Genomic DNA, 6161 nt, shown 5'->3' with positions numbered 1-6161 from the left:
GTATTTTAGGAACTTGTAGAGAAAAGCTTAGTTGTGTTTATTTTGGGAAAGATTTTGAAATAATCCTGATACCCTTTTTCACTACCACCACCATCACACACACACACACACACACACACACACACACACCCCTACTCTTTTTCTTAAAACTTTAAACAAACTACAACTAGGAGTTTTTCCTCAATACCAAAGATGATTTGTCATTCTTTAATTTGTACTTTTTAGAATCCCAAGAGGGAAAAGAAGCAACAACCATGCATCCTGGTGCTGAACAGCTCAGAACTGATTATTTACACCCCCGTAACTTGTTCTCCACCACATGCACAGGACTCATCCCCCTACACTGGCCCCCGTTGGGTCTGGATGTGTCACCTATGCTTTGTAACCACCAGGATTCTTAATACCGTTGTTCTAAAATTCAGATTTTTTTTTTTGTTTTTAGAGATTTTTGCTATATGGCACATGTATTCGCCTCACCAGAGAGACAGCAAGAGAGAAAGTGGGAAATCACCCCTGCGGGGGATGGCCATACCACTATCCCTTCTCCTCCATTCTCTTCTCAGGACTTTGGACATGCATGTCCATGTGCCCAGCATAAGTTTCAAGCTGCCAGGTCTGGGACTAGAACCACAGTCGATCATGTGGGAATCCATTGCCTTACCCACTATGCCCCTGCTGTCCCTGCCCAGACATTTTAAAATCATAATTGGCTTGGCCAAACTTAGGAAATTTTTTTTTTCATCTTCGAAGGGCTTCTTGGCCTTCTGACTGGAGTTTCCAAGGTGTGTGTGTGTGTGTGTGTGTGTGTGTTTAGACTGTCTCTCAGGGAGCTCCTTCCTATCTATACCCACCTATTTGTGGTAATAGCTGTGCTCTCTGGAGGTATTGCTATATACAGAGTCTAGAAACCCTCCAGGTGGGGCCAGCAGATGGCATAGTGGCTACATAACTGGACTCACATATGGCCTACCGTGGCTTGCGTCCTGGACCTGGTGGCTTAAAACTCACTCTGGAAGCGTGGGCATGTGTGCTCAAGATCCCAGGAAGAAAATGGAGGAGAAAGGGTTGTGGCGTGGCCGTCTGCTGTGAAGGTGATTTCTTGCTATCCATCTCACTGTTTCTGTCTCCCTCCAGCAAGCTCATGCATCCTAGGGCAAATATCTCATTTTTTTTTGGAGAGGTTTTTACCATAGAGGTTTTTGTGTGTGCTCGCCAGACAGACAGAGAGACAGAAAGCAAGAATTCACCCCCCAGGTTGGATGGCCACGCCATAATTCCTTCTCTTCCATTCTCCTCTTGGGATCTTGGGCACACATGCACACACGCCTGGCGTTTTAAGCCACCGGGTCTGGGACGCGAACTGTGGTCAACTTACATGGGAATCCAACAACATAGACATTATGCTAACTGCTGGTCCAAGGGCAAATATCTCTTAAAAAAAAGAAAAATTACTCGCCCCCAAAATTAGTAAATAGCCTCTTTCAGGTGAGGTAGGCTGTAAGTAAATGGTACGTAGAATGGGATTAAAGACTTTGACTTGCCCCTCTGTTACCAAGAGAAGACCAACACATCCAAAATGGTTTTTATTTCCCCTTCTGTGTCTTTCTTTTTAACTTTCCCTATTACTTCTCGAATAGAGTAGGATCATAGATATGATTGTTAAAAGGTACCTTTTGAGTACAAGCTACTATATGACAGGAACTATACTGTGCACTTTATATACATTCATTCTTTCATTGAAACTTTCCAAAGATCACCATCTGAGACAGGAGTTATTGTTCCATGTACAGAGGAGAAAACTGAGGCTATGTATATTAATAAGCAATCACATATATACTTTATTAGACTTATTAATAGAACATAGAGACATGAACCTACCTCAGGTCTAATAATGGCTTAGATGCTTTTACTTAGGATGATACAATGACATTGTTCATAATTTTCAGAGTACTTTAGAATGCATTGACCTTTTTTTAAAATACAACACAAATCCATTTTTATTCATTTACGTTTCATTATTTTAAATCCTTGAGGGGTACAGCATCATACGGATTCTGTGTCCAATAGCCTTAGCAGGAAGGTTGCTTCGGAATTTGGCTTGAACCATGTCACTGTTTCCATGGGCATGGGTAACCTTTCCCCAGATTACTCTGGTTTTATTTGGTTTGCCACCAGGAGTCACTGTGTTGTTTTTTGCTTTGTACACATAAGCACACCTCTTGCCTAAATAGAATTCTGGTTCATCTCATGCACAAACACCTTCACTTTTTAGAAGAGTTGTATGCTCCTTTTCGTTCCTGAGACCCCACTTATAGCCAGCAAAAATGGCCTTGGACCACAGCCTTCCAGACATAGTTGCCTTTTAGAAGTCCTGTCCCCAGCAGGCCTCCACAGGCTCCAAAGATGGCGGAAAAAGCAGAATGCATTACTTTTTGGGGTTTTGTGGTAGTTTCTGTCTCTTGGAAAGGTTTTGTTCCTGCTATTGAAGGAAAGATGACAAGAGAGAAACTATGACAATACTTGCTGACTCTGGATCAGAGGAGTTCACTTACATTGTTTATTTTATTATCACTGAAATCCTCTAAATTGGGTAGGATTATATCTTCTTTTAATACAAGACAATACAGATATCAGGGGAGGCAAAGACTTAGCTAAGTTTTCAAGGCAAATCTGTGGTAGAGTTGAAACTCCAACCCTGATCTCTATGCCTTTCCAAAGCTGCAGTAGCTTCCACTTTGGTGTCCCTTATGAGTGATTTTTATTTGAGCACTTGACATTGACCATTTATGACTTTAATATAATATCTCCAGAGGACCCAAATAATCCTAGATACATCTGTGGGATTGTATATGATGTGAATTCCAAGACCTAGGGAACTAGGCTATGTGGGACATATTATTTTGTTTTTCTATTAAAAAATGAGTCATGACCTTTCCAATGACCCAATAAAATATATACACAAGGCAAAGTAAATGGAATATATTTTATTCTTGTTTTAAACTTGGAACATTCTACCACTTTTAAAAATTTATTCTTTTTTTTAACCTGTAACCTCTTTATAAAAATGAATTTTTTCTAGTATGAACACATTGCATATCAGTCAAGTCAAAGATATTCCTATACATACTATCATCAATAGATAATTTTTCATGTTCATGTCTATTAAATGTTTTGCTTTGTCTTTTTTTGCCTTGATTCCCTCCCTTCCACCTCCTCATTGCTCATTGCCCTCTCATACTGTCTCTAGTATCTCCAATTGCTCTTCATGCTTTTATACCTTCCAATCTTTCAGTTTCTGCCAGAGTGCAGACATTCAGTATATATTAAGTGGGGACATGCAGTACCTCTCTTTCATAGTCTAACTTGCTTCACTAGTGTTAAATCCTCCATATTTGTCCACTTTCTATTAAATGCCAGGGTCTCATTTTTTTTTTTTTATGACTTAGTAGCATTCCATAGTGTATATGTGCCACACTTTTTCAATCTATTCATCTGTTCTAGACATTTGGTTGATTCCATGTCCCAGCAATTGTGAATAATGCTGCAATAAATATGGATTCTACCACTTTAAACATTGCTATGGGCCTCAGTAAAAACCCAGAGGACAGTTCAGGAGTCAGATTGTATTAATCTCTCATACCAAGACATAAAGTAAAGTCAAATCTGCATTCAGTCTCACGTGGCATGTTTTTCTTTTCTCTATTTGTGATGAGACAGTTTTGAAATCATTAATTTATGATGGTATGACACACACACACACACCACATCTACATCCAGAGAACTAAAAAGCAACGTCAGTCTCAGTGCAAATCTACACCAGTCTTAGAGTCCTAGTGTGACAGATGTCACGGGTGATTCATACCTATGAATCACTTAGCCCAATGAAGAATGGCATGATGTTGCCCATGCTACAGAACACACTTGTTCTTTTTGGTAAATCTCTAGAATTTTGACTAGCAGTTTTATTCCTTACATGTTCTAACCTGATAGTGAGAATGAAAATAAATGTGTATTTTAACTGGTGTCTAGATAGATAGCATATTGTAGTCCCATTCTTAGTGTTGTAGAATATGGCATCCATACTCATTCCTCCATGTAAGAACATGCTTTGCTTTGCTAGGTGCAGGGATTGTTCTCCCTCAACTCTTGGCTTTCTGTGGACAACGCCAGTGTCTATTTGCATAAGTCATCTGAGACTAGATTTCACAGTTACTTAATCTCCCTAGATCTAAAGTCCTTATGCCAGATAAGCACACCCATGGTCAAACTTTAGAAGTTGTCATGACCCAGAATGATGCTAGTTATGAAAATGTAAAAGTCTGATAATTTTTTATCCATATTGCTCTTATACTTCCTTATTACCTATGATAATTATTATTTTTTTAATCAAATTGAGCCTTGTGTTTTCACACAATAGCACTTTTCTATTTTCTTTCCCACAGAGCTGTGTATCCTTATCTGCTGGGGACATGTACATATCTAGTGAATGCCTGAAACTGTGGCTACTACCAAACCCTATATATATATATTATATATATATATATATAATTTTTTCCTGTACACACATATCTATGATAAAGTTTAATTTTTAAATTAGGCACAGTAAGAAACCAACAGCAATCATTATAAAATAGAACAATTTTAACAATATATTGTAATAAAAGTTATGTGAACATGATCTCTCTCTTTCTCGACATGTCTTATTGTACCATACTCACTTATTTTTGGATCATGGTTGACCACGGTATCTGAAACTATGGGTAGTGGCATATACTACTGAGCTATGCCCCATTGATTCACCAAAATTGTTCTTGTCAATGCTATTTGTTACCTCCATTCAACCAAATTCAGCAGTCAGTCTCAATCATGACCTTACTTGACTATTATTAACATTTGTACTCTCTCATTTTGAGAAGTCTTTATTTCACTTCTAAGACATTGCATTTTTTGATTTTCCTCTTCATTTGTCCCTTATTCAAAGTCTTGAGTCCCCTTTTCTGAATTTTCTTCTTCTTCCAAACTACTATTGTTGGAATGTCCCAGAGCTCAGAGACAGTCCCTCTTTTCTTCTTATCATAGCCACTCCCTAGGTGATATATCTAATCTGACGCTTTAAAAAAAAAAAAAAAAAACACCTATATTCTCATAACCCTTTATGTATAGGTCCTGACTAGATCTCAGTCCTAAATTCCAGACTCTGATATTCAACTGTCTCCTCCACATCTCCAACTGGATGTCTAATAAACATGTGTAACTTAATGTTTAAAACTGAACTTCTGATTCCTCTTCACTTTCAACAACCCTCTCTTCCCAAATCTTCCTCAGCATAGCAAAATCACAATTTTATTCTTCTGGTTGTGTGGGTTAGAAAATTGTCATATTCTTGACTCCTTTCTTTCTATCATAACATCATCCTGTCAGAACATTTACTTTCAAAATATATTAAAATTCAACCTCTTCTCACAAGATTACACAAGTATAGTTTGGATACTGGTTTGTGTCCCAAAGATGCATGGAATTTGGTCTTTGTGGGCAATGATTGTATATCCCTCCAAAATTCATGTTGGAAATTATATTGGTTATATTGTAAAGGTGTTAAGTGGAAATTTAATTTCTTTATGCTGCTCAGGGTGGGGCTTTAGGGTATGTTGAAGTCTTTAGGGTAGGGTCCCCATGATAGAGTTTTAGTGTGTATACAAGGAAAGAAAAGTGAGGCAGGAGAGGCCACACGAATAACTAGAAAAAGGAAAAATTTATGGACAGCTGCTCTGCTCAAGATTCTGTCTTCAGTCATGATGTAACCTCTCTAGAAGTTGGTCCCTGGAAACTGGACTTACAAATCATGAGCTGAATAAACCTCTATTTCTTTATAAATTCACCTACTTTCAGGCATTTATGTAAGCAATGCAATAAGGGACTAAGCCACACACTAATAACAAATTTATTTTCAAAGCCAACAAAATTTCTCATAACCCCCTTCTAGGTGGTTACTATATTTCGATTCTTGTCTCTTCTAGTATTTATCAATACAGCAATCTTGTCAATTCTTTAAAAAATAATCAAATTATATCACTTATTTATTTAAAAGTCTTCAATGGATAGACCTTAAACCTGAAAGTCAAAGCTAAAACTATCAATTTATAGCTTCAAGAAGAGATACA

General features: G+C 37.8%; 1 pseudogene; it reads right to left on the bottom strand.

Annotated features, from left to right (window-relative positions):
• Positions 1 to 2020: 2020 nt before the first annotated feature.
• LOC106734075 (60S ribosomal protein L35a pseudogene) lies at positions 2021 to 2405 on the bottom strand (annotated as a pseudogene).
• Between the last annotated feature and the right edge of the window lie 3756 nt (positions 2406 to 6161).

The sequence above is a fragment of the Tupaia chinensis genome, unplaced genomic scaffold (assembly GCF_000334495.1).
Source record: "Tupaia chinensis unplaced genomic scaffold, TupChi_1.0 Scaffold148108_1, whole genome shotgun sequence".
In the NCBI taxonomy this organism is placed as follows: domain Eukaryota; kingdom Metazoa; phylum Chordata; class Mammalia; order Scandentia; family Tupaiidae; genus Tupaia; species Tupaia belangeri.
This window is presented reverse-complemented; position numbering and strand designations above follow the sequence as displayed.